Below are 11,955 nucleotides of genomic sequence, written 5' to 3'. Positions count from 1 at the left end.
CAATATATTTCGCAGACTCATTCAACTTCTTGAGAACCATCGACAAAAATAGAACATCTTGTTTGTACACAGAGCCATTGATACAAGCAGCACGTCTAGAGAAGCAGGCGACCTGCACCGGTCAACAGTCGACCCTTCGACCGCTCGCCGGTCTGCAGCGAACTGCGCCGAACTGCCCGAGCCGTCAGAAGAAGACACTGACAACCACATCACAATCATCACAACCAAGAGCAGCACGCCACAGCACCGTCCATCCAGCGGGCTGCGCGACAACAACAACCTCAGTAACATCGCCACCAGCGCGCTCACATTCTCAAACAGGCATCACAGGAGGCGGCGTCAGTAGCGGACACAGCAGAGCGGTGCGCCAACAACTGAAGCAAGAGATCGAGCAATGTCTGCGACCGACACAAGGTCTCGCCAACATTACATGGAGCACATCAGTGCTGAACCACCCAGTAGCTATTCAGTACAAACGTTGCCGTGGGTGTCAGTTTGGCCCATGGTGCCCGGAATCCACAGCAATGTGGAAACGATGGCGCATGGATCAGTGCACCGCCTTAGCCCTCTGACGCTTCACATCCACACCCGGAACAGTCACAAAGCCAATTACCCCTACACCGGTCAGAAATATATGCTCTTAGAGGTCACGACGCACAAGCACAGAACAGCTGTTGGCACTAGGGTGTATCGTCGAATTTTGATTTTTTTTAATCGTCTTCACTACTAAATTTTATTGGTCCCTGGCATGTTTGAAGCCGTAGGATACCAATCAAAAAAATCTGGGACGAAAACCTAGCCTGCTGCGAGAGGTTGAACGGAAGCCTTTCGGGGCGGCGCCAGGCGTTGAAGTCTCCCCGTTAGTTACGCGCACACTAGCACCACGCGGCGGCTGGCGCCGTGCCGCCGCGTTCCCGGTCAGCCGTGTTTTAGCGTTCACTGACGGGTCGAGGTGATTATTCTAAGCTTTCCTAAGAAGCTTTCTGTCCCGCAGCTCATTATTGAGCAAGAATATCGCACAAACTGCATAGAACATTGACATGCAGGTTGTCGGCACATCGGAGAAGGGGATGCTTTGGTTAATGCCTCCTTTAATAGGAAGAGATTGTGGAAGAACAACACATTTCTTTTGGAAATTACTCATCCTCCTTCTTCCTACGTGCCTGCTTTAGTAATCGAAGTACCCCTATTGACTCTACGTTCTTGATTCGGCTGTGGATTTTATGATAAAGTTCCTAGTTCCCAGACTGGGTTTGGAGATATTATAGTTTTACAGAAACATTTGGGAATGTCTGTAATGTAAGTTAAAGCGAATACCGAAAGGAATCCACATATTTTCGATTTCCTGTATGCTGTATTGCTTACGTCATGCCAGACGTCATGATGGCATGGTTGCGATTGATGGTATGTCGGATGGTCAGGGTACGAACTCACGGTAAGTCAGCTTGGCCGGCAGGCATCAACAGGCACAATAGTCTTACACTGATATCGTCACCCTCAGTTATTCGTCACCATTCAGCAGCAGGCCCAGAGCTTCGGGCTTTGAACCGTAAGGTACAGGTGTAGGAGCAAGACATTGCGCCGATTCGAAGGGCTGGAAGGGCAGCATCGCGGGGGCTGGAATGCGCCTGAGCGGCTGAGACCATCCCATTGGGACGGGGGTGTTCTGAGTGCACTCAGCCGCTCATGCTGGGAAATGCATCCAATGGAGCTCTACCCCATCCCCCCGTTTCGAATGATTAGGGTGACCTTTAGTCTAGAACAAGGCAGGATGACTGTTGGCTGGTCCCGAGGATAGATACAAAGGACAGGTAATGACATATAATGAATCGAAGACGGCCCCGGTCCGATCCTCTGATAGAGGCTCATCAACACGTATCTCGTTGTGGACCATTTCGTTTTCCTCCACCGTAGTTTTTGCACCGACCTGAACGGGTTGGAAGCCGAAGGTAACGATGTTCAGAAACCATTAAGATCGTAATTGTATATTCGTTGTATATTCGTTCACTGAACAGGTAGGACAGGTTCAACACAGTCAAAACCTCATCCTATCATCCAATAATTATAAAGTAGTCTTCATGGAATGGAAAGGCTAACCTAACTCAACGAATATACAATTACGACCTTAATGGTTTCTGAACATCGTAATCTTCCAACCCGTTGAGGTCGGTGCAAACACCACGGTGGAGGAAAACGAAATGGTCCACAACGAGATACGTGTTGATGAGCCTCTATCAGAGGATCGGGCCGGGGCCGTCTTCGATTCATTATATGATGTCATTACCTGTCCTTTCTATCCTCGGGACCAGCCAACCATCATCCTTCTTTGTTCTAGACTAAAGGTCAGCCTAATCATTCGAAACGGGTGGGGATGGGGTAGAGCTCCATTGGATACATTTCCCAGCATGAGCGGCTGAGTGCACCCAGAACACCCCCGTCCCAATGGGATGGTCTCAGCCGCTCAGGAGCATTCCAGCCCCCGCGATGCTGCCCTTCCAGCCCTTCGAATCGGCACAATGTCTTGCTCCTACACCTGTGCCTTACGGTTCAAAGCCCGAAGCTCTGGGCCTGCTGCTGAATGGTGACGAATAACTGAGGGTGACGATATCAGTGTAAGACTATTGTGCCTGTTGATGCCTGCCGGCCAAGCTGACTTACTGTGAGTTCGTACCCTGGCCATCCGGCATACCATCAATCGCAACCATGCCATCATGACGTCTGGCATTTACTAAGCAATACAGCAAACAGGAAATTCGAAAATATGTGGATTCCTTTCGGTATTAGCTTTTAACTTACATTACAGACATTCCTAAATGTTTCTGTAAAACGATATCTCCAAACCCAGTCTGGGAACTGGGAAGTGGGCAATTGCATCCTTATAAAAATAAAGTCGTGAAAATTACAATGGTGACAACGGCTGCTGGTACACGACAAGGCTCACACATTTTGGCATACAAAACGCATGACCACATTGACTTTTTCTCTGCAGTTGTGAGCTGAGCATTGCTGTCCCGTGACGCCTCAATATAGCTCAGGGGACATTGAGCGAGAAAATATAATATAGCGGAATTCCATGCATAAAATCGACAGCCGAATCAAGAACGTAGAGTCAATAGGGGTACTTCGATTACTAAAGCAGGCACGTAGGAAGAAGGAGGATGAGTAATTTCCAAGAGAAATGTGTTGTTCTTCCACAATCTCTTCCTATTAAAGGAGGCATTAACCAAAACATCCCCTTCTCCTATGTGCCGACAACCTGCATGTCAATGTTCTATGCAGTTTGTGCGATATTCTTGCTCAATAATGAGCTGCGGGGCAGAAAGCTTCTTAGGAAAGCTTAGAATAATCACCTCGACCCGTCAGTGAACGCTAAAACACGGCTGACCGGGAACGCGGCGGCACGGCGCCAGCCGGCGCGTGGTGCTAGTGTGCGCGTAACTAACGGGGAGACTTCAACGCCTGGCGCCGCCCCGACAGGCTTCCGTTCAACCGCTCGCAGCAGGCTAGGTTTTCGTCCCAGATTTTTTTGATTGGTATCCTACGGCTTCAAACATGCCAGGGACCAATAAAATTTAGTAGTGAAGACGATTAAAAAAATCAAAATTCGACGATACACCCTAGTTGGCACTCATATATAACAACCACGACATTGGACACCTTACAACGCACATAGCGCTCCTCGCAGTACCCAATAAGCTCATAACACTAAGAAACAGTTAACAGAGATATATCACACCGTGAAGCATTGCTCATCACACGAAATCCGCTCCTCATATATAATTCGGAATGACTCGCTCTATATGATTGTGCGACATAACCGTAACGTAAGTTATCACAAGCTCTCGTCTGTAAATATGCTTATTCGGGAGAGCTAGACATCTTATTTTCAACATGTAACAATAAATTCATCCCGTTTATATACAGCATTAGCAGATGGACTCAAAGTGCCATTTTATACAATGATTGGCAAGGTACATACCTTAAACAATGCATTGCAATTACACATTACAACTGTTATGAAGAAGAAAAAAACGTACTTTTCAGTTTGACGAAAAGCAATGACATTTCTATCTAAATACTATCTTTCTCAGTAAACGTTCGTAAGACATTAGATTGTCAATGTGCAAATGACACAGGCTTGTGAACGGCTGTTCTGCATCAATACGTACTCCGAGAAAATGAGCCGCTGACACCATGTGACGCTACGCATAGGTAGCTTTTTAGCTCTAACCGATAAACCTGGAGCATAGTTGACGGTAAATGTGGCATAGACATCGTTTGCTGATAAAAGTTTACCATAAGTGTAGATTTGTAAATGGCTCTAATAATTTATTGTAGGCCTAATATATCATGAAAATGTGTAGGCATTAGGAAATGAAAATGGCAAGATAAAACGGTGGTATAGTGTCTTTTTTTTAATAGGCGAGAAACCCGAATGCCCCTTTGATCACCTCCAACACGTCGCAACTAATCCATAAGTGACGAGGGGCGTATCACGCGGTGAAAGCGAGCATGGTGAGAGAGTGCCTGCGAGGTCTGAAATTCATCAGGGCTTAAAGGGCGCTCATCACAGACCCAGCGCAGGGTCAGTGACCAGTGGTGATACACTGCAAGCACGAACGTTGCACCGCGAGTCGCCATATATGTAGGACAAATGTTTTTTTTTTCGGAACATTGGCGAATGTTTATCTACACTATCTATGCCGGACGAGCAGCGCGCCCATCGCTTCATGCTCGGAGTCGGAAGGTCAGCCAGTGGAACGTTTCAGGAAACTTTGGTGTGATAATTGGTTCTTAGATAGCCCTATGCCTAACAAGACAATATATAATTGCTGATGAAAATGAGTTTTTTTTTAAAGACGAAAGCTTATGACAAAGAGGGTTGCTTTAAGGGAAATCCATTTGATCTATGTAGATGAGCATGAAATAACGCCACGAGGCTTACACCTGTTTCAAGCATTGGGTACCCGTCAATCCCTAAACGATCATAAGCTAATAGTTGGGTTTGAGGTCAGGATTGGTTTATAATTGCCTCATTAAACGCCTCTCGTGCTTAAATAAGCGGTTTTAATCATAAAATTGACTTCTTTCCACTATCCTAGTCATTCCGTGGGCTCGACCGTCCGTGGCTGTTTGGCGACCTCCTTTTTCTACAGACACAACACTCCGCGACAAACAATGCCGGAGGGACAGACGCCTCCTCGTCAGTGTCAACCCTACTCAGGACCGGTCCGCCGTCCTTCTATGGAGGCGACGACCCATCTGACACTGACTTATGAACCTCCGATCGTATCCCCAACACGCAGCCAGTCTAACGAGCGTCGCCGGCCTCGGGTCCGGTTGGCGAGCCCCCGGTAGTCCGATCTCGGGGCCATCACATGTCCGATCAGAACACACCCCCTGCGAGAGGCGCCTTGCTCCCGACATCGGGTCTCGTGCATCGAGAAGCCGCCCTCGGCCGGGCTGATACTGTCGCGACAGGCGCCCGTCCTGTCGACAGGTCGATGGCGCCCATGGATAGCGCCTCATGTCGCGTCAGTGGGATGGCGTCGAGGTCATGACAGGTATCAGCTGAGGGGGGCGGGAGCTCGGCAAGTGGGCTGGTGGAGGGGGGTGCAGGGATGGGATGGGTAGGGAGGATTGGAGAGGACACGGAGGTGTGAGATAAGGAAGGGAAAATTATCAATCAGTGGAGATAGAGAGAGAGAGAGAGAGAGAGAGAGAGAGAGAGAGAGAGAGAGAGAGAGAGAGAGAGAGAGAGAGAGAGGGTCGGAAAATGGGGAAAGGGTCAGGGATGGGACAGACGGAGGAGTGGCACAGGTAGACTCGAAAATGGCCTAGATAGATGGATAGATATAATATTGATAGAAAGATACTATAAGTACACGGCGCAGACGAGACATGGATGAAGAACTAGGGTGTGTTCCAAAAAGATGAAAGGAAAGTCGGACAGGTAGGTTTTCGGAAGCACTGTGGCAAGGTTGGTAATACAGAGCAGGGGGAGCGCCCGAGAGGCGATGGGCACTGGGCAGTTGCGCTCGCACTTTACTGAACTGGAGAAGAAATAATTATTTGGGAGAGGATATACATATTCTTCAACGAAATCCCAGAATAAATGAGCCAGAGTGAAATAGACGTATCATTTGCCTTTGAAGTCTACAGCGTTTCAAATATGATTTGAACGTATCATTTCTTTCCAGAGACATTCAGCTGCATGCTATTTAAGCAGCTCTAAATATATCATCCAGCTCAGTGAACCTTTTCCTGCAGTCGCTGTTGAGCTGCGACTGACAGTCTACCGTTCTGCGTCTGTAAGTACGTTGGAGCCGCTCAGGCGGGAGAGACGCTGACACCTGTCACAGCTCTGCGGCGCCGGCAGCCCGCGGCGGGCAGGGCCAGTTCCCGGAGCGGCCTGCTTTGTGATGGGCCGGTGACAGACCTGCTGACGGGATTCTACAGAAGTTGAGCCCGGCCACGCCGCCGTGACTGCCACAGTGACGTGACGGCAACGAGGCCTGTCAACGTCACTGTCAGAAACGGCACAAATTCGTCAGCGCCAGTGATTGCCGGTCGTGTCAGTGATTATATTCGATCAGCTGGGCTAGATGCCATTGACCCGTCAAAACGGAATGAGAATGACGACGGAATAACGGAATGACGGAATGATGGACGGTGAAAATGTCCTGCTGGTTGCTCATGTGAGTCTTAGGTGTGTTTAAAATTCATCCATACAGAAGCTAAAAGATGCGAGCTGTTGTGTAGTCTGCACAAATTTTAGTGGGCCTAAATGCGTCTGCCTCACAGTGGCATCGCTCACCCCCTACAATGACTCGATTTACTGAACGGAACACACCGGTGCACTTAGCGTACTGACGGCAATCGGCACCGAAAAGCTTTCCACGTGCGTTTTTGTTCTGTGCCTTCAACGCTGGCAAGGCCAGTACGAAACTGAAAGCAGACTTTGCTGGTGACACTAACTGTTAGCAGCGAGAGACGGATGGGCTGCTCGATAGACCGCTGGGTGCAGCGCCACAAGGTCAGCAAGCCACTGGAACGCCCCACACTGAACGCTGAAGGGTGGCTTTGTGGATCATTTCAGCGTTTGTTGTGTCGGCAATATACTCGTAAGAACGCCTTGTCGCCACTCGGCGCACTCAATGGGCTCGATTAGCAAAGATCGAGGCCGACAAATCGTCTGGCTACGTACTCGGGTGGTGTGGCCCGACAGATTTCATTCGTTTCTTTGCGCGCTGTCGTGCAGCGCTAACCGTTATTTCTTACGCAAGTGCCTAGTAATTGGACAATGACATATGTCGTTACCAGGGCCTCGGCTAACATGTTAACTACTGGGGCAAATGCCCCAGTAGAGTCGAGGAATGCCCCAGTAGTGGTCAGGCTTTGCCCAACCTCCAAAAAATGAGAATATATCAATATTAACGTACATTCTTTCATTCGGGAGCGGTTGAAGACGTTTGTGGCAAGAAATCAGGGGCGGCGGAAGAGGGAGTGCACGGTGTGCAGCTGCGCCCTCAATTTCCATCCAAAAACATAGGCGTGCATTGGAAAACATCTTTTTGCACCCCAAAATCCATCTTCTTTCGAAAGAGCGTCAAAAATAATGACGAAATTACTTCGGCCACTCTTTTGGTCAGGTCAAAGGTCAGGTCATGGTGAAGGTCAAATTTCGCCGATTTTCAGGTCGAATATCGACAGTTTACAAGATGCCGACGCATAACTCGGGAACCAATTAGAGCTACAGCACCGCTGAAAAGCGCATTTGATAGCCATATTAGCATGCTTTCTGGTTGTTTCTCCTAGATTTCACCTAACGTCAACGGTTTTGCCTGCAAGGGGCAAAAACTACCAAAATAGACGATTTTTTCGGGAACAGTTTTTCTGCAATAATTTTTGACTCATGCCTTGCACGAGCTTTCTTTTACCGACATCGTGTTCCTCTCGTCAAGACGCATCAAATTAACTACAATTTGACCTTGAAGGTCAGCTTGAAAATTCGACCTCAGGTCAAGGTCATGATCTGACCGGAAATTGTCATGTTGCATATCAGTCGATCTGCATCGTCGAGCCAAACACAACTAAGGCATTTTCATCGCTCTAGCATGCCTCTTTCAAAAGTTACTCGCGAAAAACTGTTAGATACCATTCGTGAACTGAGATGACCTCAGGGGCATGGGTGTTTAGAATAACAAGATAACAGAATAACAGATGACAAGGGTCACGGGTGCTATTTTCATGTTCAGTGTGTCAAAGTCACGTACAGTGTTTTATAGTGTTTAGCAGGGCTGCGGAGTCGGAGTCGGAGTCGGGAGTCGGAGTCGACGGAGTCGGTTATTTTTGCCGGAGTCGGAGTCGGAGTCGGAGTCGATAAAAATCAACCGACTCCGACTCCGAGCAGGCGTTCGGCTGACGGGAGAATTTTAACTATGCGCCACGCGCGGCAGCCACGTTGCCTAGCAACTGCACGCAGCGACACGAATTCGTCGGCTGACGGCCTGCCGGCCGGGGTGGGCGTCTGCAGCAATAGTGTAGCGGCGGCCGGGGAAGGACGTTACTGACAGGCGTCTGTTTTTTGCATTGTTTTGGGGTTTTACTCGAGAAAGATGTCAAAAATAAGTGGGGTGTACAATCTTTTCGAATGCACAGATTCAGGATTTGCATGCAAAGTGAATGACTGTGGAGTGAAAATACGAGATTTCGGACAGAAAAAGAACGTATGTTCGAACTTAAAACGACATCTGAAGCGATCCCACCCGGACGCCTTTAAAAAAGTTACTGAAGAAGACGAACAAACTAAGAAGTCACGTACTGAGCCGACGCTGAAGTCGAAGATGTCTGGTTCTGGTATTTTGGCTTACGGGCCACCACAGCGACGAAGATGTCGAAGATCACTGACTTTTATAGTGCCGGCGCGATTTCCGCCGAGGAACTGAAAAAAAATATAGTGGATCTAGTTGTGCGAGGAGGAGTGTCGCTGACCACTCTAGGCAGCGAGGCCATGCGTAATTTGATTGGGGACATGGCGTCCAAAGTGAAGTTCAGTTTGGACAGGGATTCAATTCGTGATGCGATCATGAGTGCTGCCGAAAAAAAGGCGAAATGTGATCAAGGAAGAATTACGCGGCCGCGCCTTATTCATGAAAATAGACGGCTGCACTCGACACAACCGTTCTTACCTCGGAGTAAACGTGCAGTTTTCCAAACCATCCGATTCGGGTGGAGGAATTCAAGTTCGTACGCTGGCAGTGCGCGACTGCGATGGGATCCATTCCGGTCAGCACACAAAGGACATGCTGGTTCAGATAATGTTGGATTTTGAAATATCTCATGACCAGATATTCGCGATTGTGTCTGACAACGCCGCAAACATGATAAAAACGGTGTCTCTTTTTAACCAAGAAAGTGGCGAAAGGGAAGCAGGGACGGGTACCAGCCTGGCGCCAAACGAAGACAGTCCTGACGAGCCCGATGAAGACGCGCCCGATGGAGAATCAGAAGACGAAGACGGCGACGCCGCACACGCGCACGACGAAGACGGAGACGCAGCAGACGGAGACATGCCGGACCTCAGGGCTGCCGTCAGTGCTGCGCCGCCAACAGCCAGCCACATGAGGTGTGCTGCCCATACTCTGCAACTGGCAGTCCGAGACGGCATCAAGTAAGTGCCACTTTCTATACTTTATTTTTATAAATAAGTCTTGAAGAAATGTTCATTGATTTGTGTGCTTTTATTTTACGATTACCTATTAATCGGCATATCCTGCTGGACGCCATGGCAGCTGACGTCTTAAACTGTTTTTTTTTTTTTTAGCAGCGGCATTCCGTTCGTTGGTGGGAGCATTTTGTCCCCCCTCCCCTGTGTTTTTTTCATGTGTTTGTTTCTGTTTGTTTCTGTGTTTGTTACGCGCACTGGAGGGAGGCAAAATCCGCCCCCCCCCCCCCCCCCCACCTGTTGATCTCCTAATGTCAAAGGTGAGGTCACCAGGTCAGGTCAAAGTCAAAACTTTGTTTTGTACCGGATTCGAAGTTGAAAGTCGTGCTGTGACACAGTTTTAGTCTGAATCACTTCAAACTTTCAGGGTCCTATACGGAGGTGGATACCTACAAAATTTATATCTCGGATTTTCCAATTTTGTGACATCATGCAGGCATGCCCAAAAAAAAGCGGCACTGCGGCCTGCGCGCCGCCGTTTTTTGAGATATTCGCGAAAAACTGGAGGGGGCGGATTTTGCCCCCCTCCCTCCAGTGCGCGTGTTAATATATTACTAATGTCTTATAACGGGGCGGTCAGGGAAAAAATGAGATGACCTTAGGTTAATCATGTAAAAATATTAGGTATACAATTTGTAGCTACCTATCACTAGATCACATTTAAAATAAAACAATGTCCATTAAGCACTAGCGGGATGTCAAGCTTCGAAAAATATGTTCGAGGGTGATGTTACGTAGCCAGTGACCTGGTGACCTGACTTTTCATATTTGAAGTGAAAAGTTTCAGACAATGTGGGCAATGAATGTCGAAGAAATGTGCCAGGTTTGGTCGTACGTATGGCCTATGGGCGCAATTTTTACGTTGATGGGGAAAAATCCGGGGGCTGATCTGCCCACTGGCCGTGCTGGGGTTTAAAGAAATACACGCAACTGAATCCACTTCTAATTTCGCAGGTCCGTCAGTACTCTCCTGGCAGGAGCACGATCCGTAGTAAAGAAGCTCCGGACGCCTCATCTGGTTGCCGTCATCAAGCGCAGGGGAGCGCTGAGTCCTATCTTGGACAACGAAACGCGTTGGTCCAGCACAGGTCGGATGCTGACCAGGCTCCTGGAGCTCCGTCCGGTCGTGGAAGACCTGGGAGCTGCGAACCCGCAACTGCATCTGTCCAATGATAAGTGGCAGCAGCTGCAGAGCCTCGCAGATGCTCTGGTCGAGCCGACCGCTACTATGGCACGTCTGCAGGCTGCGGAGCTGACGCCCGGCCTCTTCCTCAAAGAGTGGAAACTCTTGAAGCGTAAGTTGGAGGCCAATGGCACGAGGCTCGCTGCCGCCATCGCTGCTGCCATGGATCGACGCCAGGGCAGGCTCTTTGAGTGTGACCTGTTCTTGGGGGCAGTATACGTCGACCTCCGTTACCGACTTCTGCTTGATGAGGCTGATCTCAACTACGCTGAGCGGGTTTTCAACAGGATTGTCGAGCGTGAGAGCCAAATCCGCTGCCCCGAGACGTCCCACGGGGAAGGCAGCGGCGAGCCAGGAAGCCAGCAGACGGCGCGGGCAGCGAATGACGGCACTGGCAACAACGCCAGCAGCACCAGCAGCGAAGATGAGCTGGAACAGGCGCTGGACCGCCTTCAACAGCGTCGTCGGTTGACGGACGCAGAGCTGACGTCGACTCTACGTGAAGACCTGGAGAAGGTGCGACATCTTCCCCGAGTCAAAAGCAAGGACGCGTTCGAGGCTATCTGCTCTTCATTCCCGTCTCAGGTGCGAAATGCAGCTTGTGCCTTGACGGCACTACCAGTCACGCAAGTGAGCGTCGAAAGGCTGTTTTCGGCTCTCAAGTTCATCCTGAGTGACGCGCGGTCGACAATGAAACCCGACTTGGTCGAGGCTATACTGATCCTTCGCACGAACTGGCAGTAAAGTGGCAGCGGGATACAAGATACCTACCATACTGTGGTACTAGGCTGTGGTACTGGACATTGGTAGTCATAGCCCGTAGGTATGTACTTATAGTAGTACTCGAGATCCGAGGCTCGAGGCTAATCTCAGAGAACCCACGTGCTATGTCGATTGAGCTCAGAATATACTTAATCGTGCTACAATTTGTTTCGTTTCAGAACAGTGGTGACGGTGGATTCCCGTGTGTGGTGGGAGAGGGGGTCTTTACTCGTATTTTACAATGGGCATTACTACTACATAGCATCTGTCAAGTACGCACATG

This window comes from Amphibalanus amphitrite, unplaced genomic scaffold (genome assembly GCF_019059575.1).
Source record: "Amphibalanus amphitrite isolate SeventyFive unplaced genomic scaffold, NRLGWU_Aamphi_draft 000129F_arrow, whole genome shotgun sequence".
In the NCBI taxonomy this organism is placed as follows: domain Eukaryota; kingdom Metazoa; phylum Arthropoda; class Thecostraca; order Balanomorpha; family Balanidae; genus Amphibalanus; species Amphibalanus amphitrite.
This window is presented reverse-complemented; position numbering follows the sequence as displayed.